At 47.5% G+C, this 13343-nt stretch overlaps 1 pseudogene across 1 annotated transcript in view; it reads right to left on the bottom strand.

Annotated features, from left to right (window-relative positions):
* Window positions 1-8180: 8180 nt before the first annotated feature.
* LOC144601178 (interferon-induced protein with tetratricopeptide repeats 5-like) overlaps window positions 8181-13343 on the bottom strand; it is a 34196-nt pseudogene continuing 29033 nt past the window's right edge. The window contains exon 5 of the transcript XR_013548261.1: window positions 8181-9597. The product of XR_013548261.1 is annotated as an interferon-induced protein with tetratricopeptide repeats 5-like (transcript). The remainder of the gene's footprint in view (window positions 9598-13343) is intronic.

Raw genomic sequence — 13343 nt, 5'->3', positions numbered from 1 at the left:
ATCCTTACACCTGCAAATTACAATCACGTCTCAAGAGTTAAGATCAGGATTAATAATAATAATAATAATGATAATGATGTCAAGGAATGGAGGGGACAGGAATGCTGTGGGCCACGTCTGGTCCGTGCGCTCCGTCTCCTGTTGCAAAGCTGCAATTTTCTTGTAGCTCTTCCCAATTTAGTTCACAGTCTTCCCTGCTCACGCCTCCCCTTGATCAACGAACCCCAAAGCAGCAGCTCTACTAGAAACATAGAAAATAGTTGCTGGAGTAGGCCATTCAGCCCTTCGAGTCAGCACCGCCATTCACTATCATCATGGCTGATCATCCAAAATCAGTACCCTGATGCTGCATTTTCCCCATATCCCTTGATTCCGTTAGCCCTCAGAGCTATACCTAACTCTCTTGAAAACATCCAGTGAATTGGCCTCCACTGCCTTCTGTGGCAGAGAATTCCACAGATTCACAACTCTCAGGGTGAAAAAGTTTTCCTCCCTGGAACAGGGATGGGCGATGTTTCAGGTCGAGAACTATCTTTGGACTGTCAGTCTGGAACGGCCTGGAATGCGGGTGAGTTGGCGACCCCAACCTGCCGATGGCTGTGGGAGACGTGAGGATCGGCGGAGTTTATGGTCGCGGCCCGCGGTTGGCTGGAGTGCAGATGTGGGCCAAGGGTGGTGACAGCAGCCCAGCCTGGCTGTGAAGGTCGCTGGGTCCTGCCTTCTCCACATCACCCTCGTTTTGAACGGAGGTGAGGAGGAACTTCTTTAGTCAGAAGGCGGTGAATCTGTGGAACTCATCGCCACATTGAGGGCTGTGGAGGCCAAGTCAGTGGATATTTTCAAGGCAGATTCTCAATTAGAACGGGCGTCAAGGGTTATGCAGACAAGGCAGGAAAATGGGATTAGGAGGCAGAGATCAGCCATTATTGAATGGCGGAGTGGACTGGATGGGCCGAATGGCCTAATTCTACTCCTGTAACCTGTGAACTTGTGAATCCCTGACACCTGTACTAATCAAGAATCTGCCAATCTCCGCCTTAAAAATACAAAATGACAGCCTCCACAGCCGTCTGTGGCAATGAATCCCACACATTCACTACCCTCTGGCTAAAGAAATTCCTCCTCATCTTTCTAAAGGTGCGTCCTTTTATTCTAACCTCTGTTCCTAGACTCTCCCACTAGTGGAATCATCCTCTCCACATCCACGCTATCCAGGCCTCTCACTATTCGGTAAGTTTCAATGAGGTCCCCCCCTCATCCTTCTAAACTCCAGCAAGTAGAGGCCCAGTGAGGTCAAACGCTCATCATACCCACAATGTCTGTGCCGAACATGATATCAAGACCAACTCTTTTCTGCCTGCACATGGATGTGTACAGTAGATACATAGAAAATAGGTGCAGGAGTAGGCCATTCGGCCCCTTAAGCTAGCACTACCATTCAATGTGATCATAGCTGATCATCCATAATCAGTACCCTGTTCCTGCCTTCTCCCCATATCCCTTGATTCCGCTAGCCCCTAGAACTCTATTAAACTCTCTTTTGAATGCATCCAGTGCATCGGCCTCCACTACCTTCTAAGGCAGAGATTCCCACAATTCACTACTCTCTGGGTGGAAAAGTTTCTCCTCATCTAAGTTCTAAATGGCCTACCCCTTATTCTTAAACTGTGGCCCCTGGTTCTGAACTTCCCCAACATCGGGAACATGTTTCCTGCATCTAGCGTGTCCAATCCCTTAATAATTTTATATGTTTCTATAAGATCCCCTCTAATCCTTCTAAATTCCAGTGAATACAAGCCCAGTCATTCCATTCTTTCATCATATGACAGTCCCGCCATCCCGGGAATTAACCTTGTGAACCTACGCTGCACTCCCTCAACAGCACGGATGTCCGTCCTCAAATTAGGAGACGAAAACTGCACACAATACTCCAGGTGTGGTCTCACCAGGGCCCTGTACAACTACAGAAGGACTTCTTTGCTCCTCTACTTAAATCCTCTCATTATGAAGGCCAACATGCCATTAGCTTTCTTCACTGCCTGCCTTACCTGTATGCTTACTTTCAGTGACTGATGTACAAGGACACCCAGGTCTCGTTGCATTTCCCCTTTCCTAATCTGACACCATTCAGATAATAATCTGCCTTCTTGTTCTTGCCACCAGTGGATAACCTCACAGTTATCCACATATACTCACAGTTATCCACACTATACTGCATCTGCCATGCATCTGCCCACTCACTCAACCTGTCCAAGTCTACCTGCATCCTCATAGCATCCTCTTCACAGTTCACACTGGCACCCAGCTTTGTGTCTTCTGCAAATTTGCTAATGTTACTTTTAATTCCTTCATCTAAATCATTAATATATATTGTAAATAGCTGCAGTCCCAGCACCGAGCCTTGCGACACTTCACTCGCCACTGCCTGCCATTCTGAAAAGGACTCGTTTATTCCTACTCTTTGTTTCCTTTCTGCCAACCAATTTCTATCCATGTCAACACCCTATCCCCAATTAGGCCATTTGGCCCATCAAGTCTACTACGTCATTTGTCCGCTAATCTCCTGTGTGGGACCTTATCAAAGGCTTTCTGAAAGTCCAGATACACTGCATCCACTGGCTCTCCCTTGTCCTTTTTACTTGTTACATCCTCAAAAGATTCCAGAAGATTAGTCAAGCAAGATTTTCCCTTTGTAAATCCATGCTGCCTCGGACTGATCCTTTTACTACTATCCAAATGCACCACTATTACATCTTTAATAATTGACTCCAGCAAATTCCCCACCACCGATGTCAGGCCAACTGGTCTATAATTCCCTGCTTTCCCTGCTAAACTGTTTGCTCTTGTGCCCTCTAGGAGGCGCTACAGGAGCCTAAGGACCAGAACAAACCGACTTAAAAACAATTTCTTTCCCTGGGCCATAAGAACTGTGAATGGAAATACTTGACTTGATGTAACTTTCACTTTTTTGCACTTTTTTTATATACAGCATCTTAGGTGCAAAACTCATTTATTATTTATTAGCTTTTTTGGTTTTTATTGATATTGGTACTTATTGTATTGGTTCCTATGTTTGTGCGATTGTTTTTGAAAGATTTGCACTGTCGTACTGTTTCAGATGTAGCACTTTTAATTTTGTTGTACTGTTCTACTGTTCGTACAATGACAATAAAGGCATTCTATGCTATTCTCCCTCCCTCCTTTCTTAAAAAGTGGGATCCAGAATCTATAAAACATTGGAAAATGATCACCTTAATCCACACAATCCTTGTCCTTCCATTGCCTGTAGCTAATAACCCCTAATCCAGGCATCATCCAGGTAAACCTCAACTGCATCCTTTTCCAAAGTCTCCAGATCCTCCTTTGTAACGGGGCGATCAGAACTGCATGCAATACTCCAAATGCGGCCAAACCAAAATCCTATTAAGCTGCATTGTGACTTCCTGACTCATACTCAATGCCCAGACCAACGAAGGCAAGCATACCAGATACCTTATTTCCCACTCTATCTACTTGTGTCGCCACCTTCAGGGAGTTGTGGGCTTGGATCACAAGATCCCTCTGTCTGTCGATGCTGTTCAGGGTCTTGCCATTAAATGCCACTAATATTTCCCCCACTTTACATTCAACCTCCCCAAAGTGCAACATCTCACACTTGCTCAGATTATCCTCCGTCTGCCATTCCTCTGACCATATCTGGAGCTGGCCTCTATCCTCCTGTTTACTTTGACAGCCTTCCCCACGAGTCACGAGGTTGACGGGAGGTATTCTAGGGTGGCACAGCGGGTAGAGCTGATGCCTTGCAGCTTCAGAGACCCGGGTTCGACCCTGACTATGGGTAAGGTCAGCGTGGAGTTTGCACATTCTCCCCGTGACCTGCGTGGGTTTCCTCCGGGCTCCCCGTTCAATCGCACATTCCAACAATGAGAGGGTTTTGCAGGTTAATTGGCTTCTGTAAATTTCCCCAAGTATGTAGGACGCGAAAGTGGGATGACATAGAACGAGTTTACGGGGTGATCAGTGGTCTCCGTGGGCCGATGGCCTGTTTCCACGCTGCGCCTCTAAACATAAGGCCCCATCCTCACCCCCTGCTTCACACTAGGGGACAATTTACAACTTTACAGAAGCCAATTAACCTACAAACTTGTAAGTCTGCAGTGTGTGAAACCTATTGCATCTGGTGTTCCCAATGTAGGCTCCTGTATATTGGCGAGACCAAGCGAAGACTAGGCGACCATCTACATGAGTTCTAGGAGCAGAATTAGGCCATTTGGCCCATCAAGTCTACTACGTCATTCAATCATGGGGGGGCAGCACAGTGGCGCAGCGGTAGAGTTGCTGCCTCACAGCGCATGACCCAGGTTCGATCCTGACCACGGGTGCTGCCTGTGCGGAGTTTGTACATTCTCCCCGTGGGTTTCCTCCAGTTTCCCCCCACACTCCAAAGACGTACAGGTTTGTAGGTTAATTGGCTTCAGTAAAAATGTAAATTGTCCCTAGTGTGTGCAGGATAGTGTTGGAGCGTTGAGATCGCTTCTCCACGTGGACTCGGTGGGCCGAAGGGCCTGTTTCTGTGCTGTATCTCTAAACCGAACCAAACGAAATTTACCACTGGTACGAATAATGACTTGTCCAACTTTAGGCAACTCTATGAACCGCCGCCGTAACCTACACCACTTTTTTCACCCCCCCCCCCCCCCCCTCTCCTGTGCCACACAGACTCCCACCAATCTCACTGTTTCTCCCTCCCAATCTCTGCTGCACTGAAAGCAACTTGGACTTTGAAAATTGAGCCAAAGCCTGGCGTCTCTTGTATGTGGTCTCAGTGGACTATTTCTGTACAATTTGTACTTAATCCAGGATTGGGCTTATATATAGTAATACTTTGCTGAAGTGCATGCAGAAATAGAATTTCACTGTACCTCGGTACACGTGACAATAAAGAACCATTGAAGTGGGGCAAACATTATTATCAGCGCTAAAGGCTGGAGTGCAGGTTTTAGACTTTAGAATTGAATGTTTTTGAGCTGATACTGTTCACCGTAGTGTGGACCAAGAAAACGACTTAGTCTTTAGCATTGACGAGGAATGATGGACCAAAATTGTTGCATTTTATTAGTGCTTTATTTATTATTTTAATGCTCCAGCTCTGATATTACAGCATGTTAAACAATATTGATCAAAAAAAGTGGTGCAGCAGTAGAGTTGCTGCCTTACAGCGCCAGAGACCCGGGTTAGATCCCGGCTGTACAGAGTTTGTATGTTCTCCACGCGACCGCTCAAGTTTTCTCTGGGTGCTCTGGTCTCCTCCCGCACCCCAAAGACGTACAGGTTTGTAGGTCAATTGTCTTGGTATAATTGTAAATAGTCCCCAGTGTGTGTAGATACCGTTAGTGTGCGGGGACCGCTGGTCAGCTCAGACTTGGTGGGCCGAAGGACCAGTTTCTGCACTGTATCTCTAAACTAAACTAAAAATATTGATCAGAAAAGTTGCCTCGATGATCAAAAAGCATTAAACAAACTTGTAAAAAATTGCATATGTTGGAACTTTGGATACAATGCAGGCATTGTATCCAGTAAACTAAATCAAATGGCACCTCATCTGTGGTGCTTCCTGTACAACAATTAGTTCTCACCCCCTCTTTTATAGTTCTGCACTCTGTACTTTACACTTTGTGTAGAAAGATGGCGTCCAACCCAGGCGATTATTTGCATGCTAGCCACAGAAACAGATCTACAATCACATATTACAATCTCGACTCCTGCAGCAGCATTTCTTACACTGTGGGCAGCTCAATTGTAATCATGTATTGTCTTTCCACTGACTGGTTAGCACGTGACAAAAGCATTTCACGGTACCTCGGTACATGTGACCATGAACTAAACTGAACTGTTCTCCCCTTTGCTCTATCTATTGTGCTTGAGTTTAACGGCTGTACTTACGTATAATATTTTCTGATCTGTTTAGATAGCAAGCAAAGCAAAGCTTTTCAGTGTACCTTGGTACACGTGACAATAATAAACCGAATCCTAATACTTTTACCTCAAAATTGAGTGGACAAGCAATTAACTTCCAGGTGAATTTTGTGTCCATTGAGTAACGGGCTGGGAAATCACTGCTGGTGCCTTTATTCTGACCATCGCGTCAAACGCACGTGAAATGGCGTCATGTCCTCCACAACGCAGCTCTGATCCACCTCTGGTTGAATGTGAAGGTTTGTTGGGATGGGGATCACTGTAGATCAGTCAGAGCAGCGGGCACCAAACCTGCAGAAGATCATCAACCAAATTTGAATTTGAAATTTGAATACATTTTATTGGCCAAGTAAGCGCACACACAAGGAATTTGCCTTGGTGCTTTGCTCGCAAGTGACAACATAACATACAGTAAGTTATTAAGAACAAAACATAAAACATTCTAACATTAAGAATAAATGGCTATAGTTTAGACAATAGACAATAGACAATAGACAATAGGTGCAGGAGTAGGCCATTCAGCCCTTCGAGCCAGCACCGCCATTCAATGCGATCATGGCTGATCACTATCAATCAGTACCCCGTTCCTGCCTTCTCCCCATACCCCCTCACTCCGCTATCCTTAAGAGCTCTATCCAGCTCTCTCTTGAAAGCATCCAACGAACTGGCCTCCACTGCCTTCTGAGGCAGACAATTCCACACCTTCACCACCCTCTGACTGAAAAAGTTCTTCCTCATCTCCGTTCTAAATGGCCTACCCCTTATTCTCAAACTGTGGCCCCTTGTTCTGGACTCCCCCAACATTGGGAACATGTTATCTGCCTCTAATGTGTCCAATCCCCTAATTATCTTATATGTTTCAATAAGATCCCCCCTCATCCTTCTAAATTCCAGTGTATACAAGCCCAATCGCTCCAGCCTTTCAACATACGACAGTCCCGCCATTCCGGGAATTAATCTAGTGAACCTACGCTGCACGCCCTCCATAGCAAGAATATCCTTCCTCAAATTTGGAGACCAAAACTGCACACAGTACTCCAGGTGCGGTCTCACCAGGGCCCGGTACAACTGTAGAAGGACCTCTTTGCTCCTATACTCAACTCCTCTTGTTACGAAGGCCAACATTCCATTGGCTTTCTTCACTGCCTGCTGAACCTGCATGCTTCCTTTCATTGACTGATGCACTAGGACACCCAGATCTCGTTGAACTCCCCCTCCTCCTAACTTGACACCATTCAGATAATAATCTGCCTTTCTATTCTTACTTCCAAAGTGAAAACATGTGAAGAATGAAATAAAATACCAGAGCAAAAGGAGGCCACAGACTTTTGGTTGTTGACATTTGAATTGACATTTCAATGTCACTTGAATTCAAGTGGAGACACGAACATTAACGCACCGCACACAAGCTTGGTCAGACCCTGTAATAATCATGGCATCCAACTCCACAACTACCTGACAGGGGCCGCACAAGTAGATCGAGTGGTAAAGAAGGCGTACGGTAAGCTTGGGAAGGAAACTGCAGATGCTGGTTGACACCGCGGATAGACACAAAAAGCTGGGGTGACTCAGCGGGTCAGGCAGCATCTCTGGAGAGAAGGAATAGGTGACGTTTCCAGTCTGAAGAAGGGTCTTTACCCGAAATGTCAACTATTCCTTTCCTCCGGCGATGCTGCCTGACCCGCTGAGTCACTCCAGCTGTTTGTGTCTGTCACCGTGTACAATGCTTGCCTTCATGGTCCAAGCATTGAGTATAAGAGTCAGGGAGTCATGATGCAGCTTTATAGAACTTTGGTTATTTGGAGTGAATTTGGAGTATCACATGCAGTTCAGGTCGCCCCATTGCAGAAAGGATGCAGAGGCTTTGGAAAGGGTGCAGAGGAGGTGCCTGGACCAGGGGGTATTAGCTGCAGGAGATGTGCGGGGCATGTTTTTTTGCACAGAGGGTGGTGGGTGCCCGGAACTTGAGGCCGTGGGTGGGGGTTGAGGCACGATTGTGGCATTTGAGAGACTTTTGGATGGGCCGATGAACATGCAGCAAATGGAGGCAGATATGATTTGGTCTTGGCATCGTGTTCTGCACAGACACCGTAGGCTGAAGGGTCCTGTTCCTGCGCGGTACTGTGTTATGTTCTATGTTCTAGTGAGGAATGGTTGTGGAAGGACCTTTCTCGCCCTTACGTGCTGGTCCTGGTATCTCCAGCCTAAGTAAAAGAGCGCAATTCACAAAGAGCGCTGCGATATTCTTCGTTGCCAGGATTAATCTGCAAGGCCTTTTCAAAGCATTCAACAGCTTCAGAATTCTCCCCGGCTTGCTGGTGAAGAAACCCCAGGATACCGAAGGCTCTGCTGTCGTGCGGGTTTTTGTTAATTTGCCTTGTTGCAATCCTCTCCAAGTTAGTGTTACAAATGTTCCTATGTTTTGTGCGGCACTGGATTTTAAGACATTCCATAAAATGGTGGATGGCTTTGGATTCAGATTTGGTGTGATGCAGTTCATATAATCCAAGCTGTAACTCTATTGCCTGCTTTTTATCTGGAGTAACATTCTCTAATCTCTGGAGGTTGTGGTACATCTCCTCTGCCTTGTCTAGTTCACCATTCATTGAGCAGATCCTGGCAAAATCCAGCTGTGCAAATATATACGAAGGTTTCAGTTGAAATGCCGTTCCAAAATGGAGCATGCAATGACGGATCAACTCAGCCTTCACGTCAGGGTCTCCAATGCCTGGATTTCTATGCAGAGCCGTTAGCTTTTCCCTGTAACAGACACCCATTTGATGGTGCAAAAAGACAGAGTGCGGAGTGAATTCTAAGGCTTGCTTCAACAGCGCTATCGCTTTATCAACATCATGCTCTATTCTATAAAATTTTGCTGCATAGCGGAGCATAAATGGAGAATCTGGGGTTGACCGCAACGCTTCTTCAACCAGTTCATTCGCTTCCACCGTTTGCTGGAATTCTTGGAGCCTGAGGGCCAGCATCACCCTGGCCACAGATTCACCCGGATCCAGCTGTCTCACCGACTGACTCTCTTCTGGGTTTTCGTGGATCCCGGAAATCGATTCCAGACGGTACAGAGCGGTGGCGTAGCCCATGGCCCACTCCACATTGTCGGGATCTTCCTCCAGAGCCCTGGCGAAACATTCCTTCGCCTCCTCGCAGCACTGAGAGCCGGAGCTCAGCAAAGACCACCCCTTCTCCCCCCACACCTCGGGCAGCATTGCCGTGACGTGCGGGCCCTGGGTGAGGGGGCCACACGTCACCTCCAGCTTGTCGAGGTAGGACTGGGCCTCGCTGAGTTCCCCCATGTGGTAATGCAACCAGGCCCGGTTGCCATGGGTGACGATGCTCCTCCTCTCAAGTCCATCCCCGTGGATCTCCCTCAGATTCCTCTCCGCCTCCTCTAAGTCACGGAAGGCTTCTTCGTGGTTGCCCTGCAGGTAGTTGACGTAAGCCAGCTGGTTGTGCGGCACGCCTTGGCGATTCCCGCCGATGATAATCGAATCCTGCAACTTCTGCTTCACGTCATCTAGGTCGGCGTCGACCATCTGTGGGCCCCACGTGAAGTGGCACTGAAGTTGGCTGAGCTTCACCAATAAAGACTCCTTCAGTGCGTCGCTGCAAAAGACCACAAGGCAATCAGAGGGACTAGACACAAAAAGCTGGATAACTCAGTGGGTCAGGCATAATCAAGGACGAGTCGCACTCTGACCACTCCCTCTTCTACCCTCACCCATTAGGCAATTGCAACTCAATTGCAACAAATCTGAAATCATCATCATTGGTCCAAAAACGCTCACCAAATCCACCCAAAACTTCATCCTCAACATTGATGGTCTCCCAGTATCCACATCCCCTCACATCCGGAATCTTGGAATCATCTTTGATCAAACCCTCTCCTTCGACAAACACATCAAACACATCACAAAGACAGCCTTCTTCCACCTCAAAAACATTGCCCGTCACCGTCCATCCCTCTCCTCCACAGCTGCAGAAACCCTCATCCACGCCTTCATCACCTCCCGTCTGGACTACTGCAACAGCCTCCTCTATGGCGCACCCTCAAAAATCATCAGTAAACTTCAATACATTCAAAACTCCGCTGCCCGTCTACTCACCCACACCCCGATCCGTGACCATATCACCCCTGTCCTTTACAAACTCCACTGGCTCCCCATCCCCCAGAGAATCCAGTACAAAATCCTCCTCATAACCTACAAAGCCCTCCATAACCTGGCCCCATCCTACCTGACCGACCTCCTCCACAGGCACACTCCCACCTGCACCCTCCGCTCTGCTGCTGCCAATCTCCTGTCCCCCCACATCCGGACCAAACTCAGATCCTGGGGGGACAGGGCTTTCTCCATCGCTGCTCCCACCCTATGGAACTCACTACCCCAAACCGTTAGAGACTCCTCCACACTCACCACATTCAAAACATCGCTGAAGTCTCACCTGTTCAGTACTGCCTTCAACCACTGAAGGTCACCTCACCTTCTGTCTCCTTTCTCTGTTCGTTTACTTATTTACTTATTTATCTATTTATTCATTTCCCTATGTTCTCTAAATCTCTGTAAAACGTCTTTGAGTATATGAAAAGCGCTATATAAATATAATGCATTATTATTATTAAGAGCTACAGAAGTGTCAAAACGCACACCTCCAGATTCATGGAGTTTCCACTTTGGTGGCAAGAACAGGAAAGCAGACTATTATCTGAATGGTGGCCGATTAGGAAAAGGGGAGATGCAACGAGACCTGGGTGTCGTGGTACACCAGTCATTGAAAGTAGGCATGCAGGTGCAGCAGGCAGTGAAGAAAGCGAATGGTATGTTGTCATTCATAGCGAGGGGATTTGAGTATAAGAGCAGGGAGGTTCTGCTGCAGTTGTACAGGGCATTGGTGAGACCACACCTGGTTTATTGCGTACAGTTTTGGTCTCCTAATCTGAGGAAAGACTTCTGGCCATAGAGGGAGTACAGAGAAGGTTCACCAGATTGATTCCTGGGATGGCAGGACTTCCATATGAAGAAAGACTGGATAGACTCGGCTTGTACTTGCTGGAATTTAGAAGATTGAGGGGGGATCTTATAGAAACTTACAAAATTCTTGTCATTCTTTAGGACCGAGATGAGAAAGTTATTTTTCACACAGAGAGTGGTGAATCTGTGGAATTCTCTGCCACAGAAGGTAGTTGAGGCCAGTTCATTGGCTATATTATTGGCTTTCATTCTTCCAAAGCAAAATAGACAACATCTACAGCACCTTAACCACCAACGCACCTGCTCCCCCTCAAACCACCTGCCCCCCCTTATCCTGTCAACCCCTGCCTCAGTTCTCCCCAGTCTCCACCACCGACCTCTCTGACCTCTTCACAGGAATAAAAACTGCCACCTGCTCTCTGGACCCCATCCCCTCCAGGTTTGTCAAGGCCTGCCTTCCTGCGCTCTCTCCACTTATCACTGCAACAATAAACTCCTCCCTGTCCACTGGCATCGTCCCGCCATCCCTCAAAATCGTTGCTGTCACCCCCATTCTGAAAAAACCTGGTCTCAACCCTGACACCCCAAACAACTTCAGACCAATCTCCAACCTACCCTTTCTGTCCAAAGTTTTGGAACGTGCTGTAGCTTCCCAACTCAAATACCACCTCTCTACCAATAACCTGTATGAAACTTTCCAATCCGGATTCCGCTCCAACCACTGTACTGAAACTGTGCTCCTCAAAATCACAAACAACCTTTTCCTCTCCTCCGATGCTGGCAACCTCAACATCCTCATCCTACTTGACCTCAGCGCCGCCTTTGACACCATAAATCACTCCATTCTCCTCACCCGACTTGAAACCTCCTTTAACATCACCAGCACAGCCCTATCCTGGTTCAAATCTTACCTCTCTGACAGGCACCAGTTCATCTCCATTAACAACTGTAAATCCCCCACCGCTCCCCTCCCCCAAGGTGTCCCCCAAGGCTCAGTCCTTGGCCCCCTCCTCTTCATCCTCTACCTGTTCCCCCTTGGTCAATTAATCCGCCGTCATGGTCTCAACTTCCACTGCTTCGCCGATGATATCCAGCACCTCATCTCCACCAAGTCAATCTCCCCCACCACACACTCTACAGTGACAAACTGCATCTCTGAAATAAAATCTTGGCTTCAATCAAAGTTCCTCAAACTCAACTGCAACAAATCTGAAATCATCATCATTGGTCCAAAAACGCTCACCAAATCCACCCAAAACTTCATCCTCAATATTGATAGTCTCCCAGTATCCACCTCCCCTCACATCCGGAATCTTGGAATCATCTTTGATCAAACCCTCTCCTTCGACAAACACATCAAACACATCACAAAGACAGCCTTCTTCCACCTCAAAAACATTGCCCGTCTCCGTCCATCCCTCTCCTCCACAGCTGCAGAAACCCTCATCCACGCCTTCATCACCTCCCGTCTGGACTACTGCAACAGCCTCCTCTATGGCGCACCCTCAAAAATCATCAGTAAACTTCAATACATTCAAAACTCCGCTGCCCGTCTACTCACCCACACCCCGATCCGTGACCATATCACCCCCGTCCTTTACAAACTCCACTGGCTCCCCATCCCCCAGAGAATCCAGTACAAAATCCTCCTCATAACCTACAAAGCCCTCCATAACCTGGCCCCATCCTACCTGACCGACCTCCTCCACAGGCACACTCCCACCTGCACCCTCCGCTCTGCTGCTGCCAATCTCCTGTCCCCCCACATCCGGACCAAACTCAGATCCTGGGGGGACAGGGCTTTCTCCATCGCTGCTCCCACCCTATGGAACTCACTACCCCAAACCGTTAGAGACTCCTCCACACTCACCACATTCAAAACATCACTGAAGTCTCACCTGTTCAGTACTGCCTTCAACCACTGAAGGTCACCTCACCTTCTGTCTCCTTTCTCTGTTCGTTTACTTATTTATCTATTTATTCACTTCCCTATGTTCTCTAAATCCCTGTAAAGCGTCTTTGAGTATATGAAAAGCGCTATATAAATGTAATGCATTATTATTATTATTATTATTATTATATTTAAGAGGGAGTTAGATGTGGCCCTTGTGGCTAAAGGGATCAGGGGGTATGGAGAGAAGGCAGGTACGGGATATTGAGTTGGATGATCAACCATGATCATATTGAATGGCGGTGCAGGCTCGAAGGGCCGAATGGCCTACTCCTGCACCTATTTTCTATGTTTCTGTTTCTATGTTCCATCGGTTGTTCAGTTGTGGGAGGAAGGGAGACCTCCCTGTCGGTTTTCCCCAGGGCCTGGCCAAGATGGCCACTGTCCAAGATGGCCACTCACAGGTCCCGGCAGCGGACAGTCGAGGGTTC

This window comes from Rhinoraja longicauda, chromosome 16 (assembly GCF_053455715.1).
Source record: "Rhinoraja longicauda isolate Sanriku21f chromosome 16, sRhiLon1.1, whole genome shotgun sequence".
Taxonomy (NCBI): Eukaryota; Metazoa; Chordata; class Chondrichthyes; order Rajiformes; family Arhynchobatidae; genus Rhinoraja; species Rhinoraja longicauda.
This window is presented reverse-complemented; position numbering and strand designations above follow the sequence as displayed.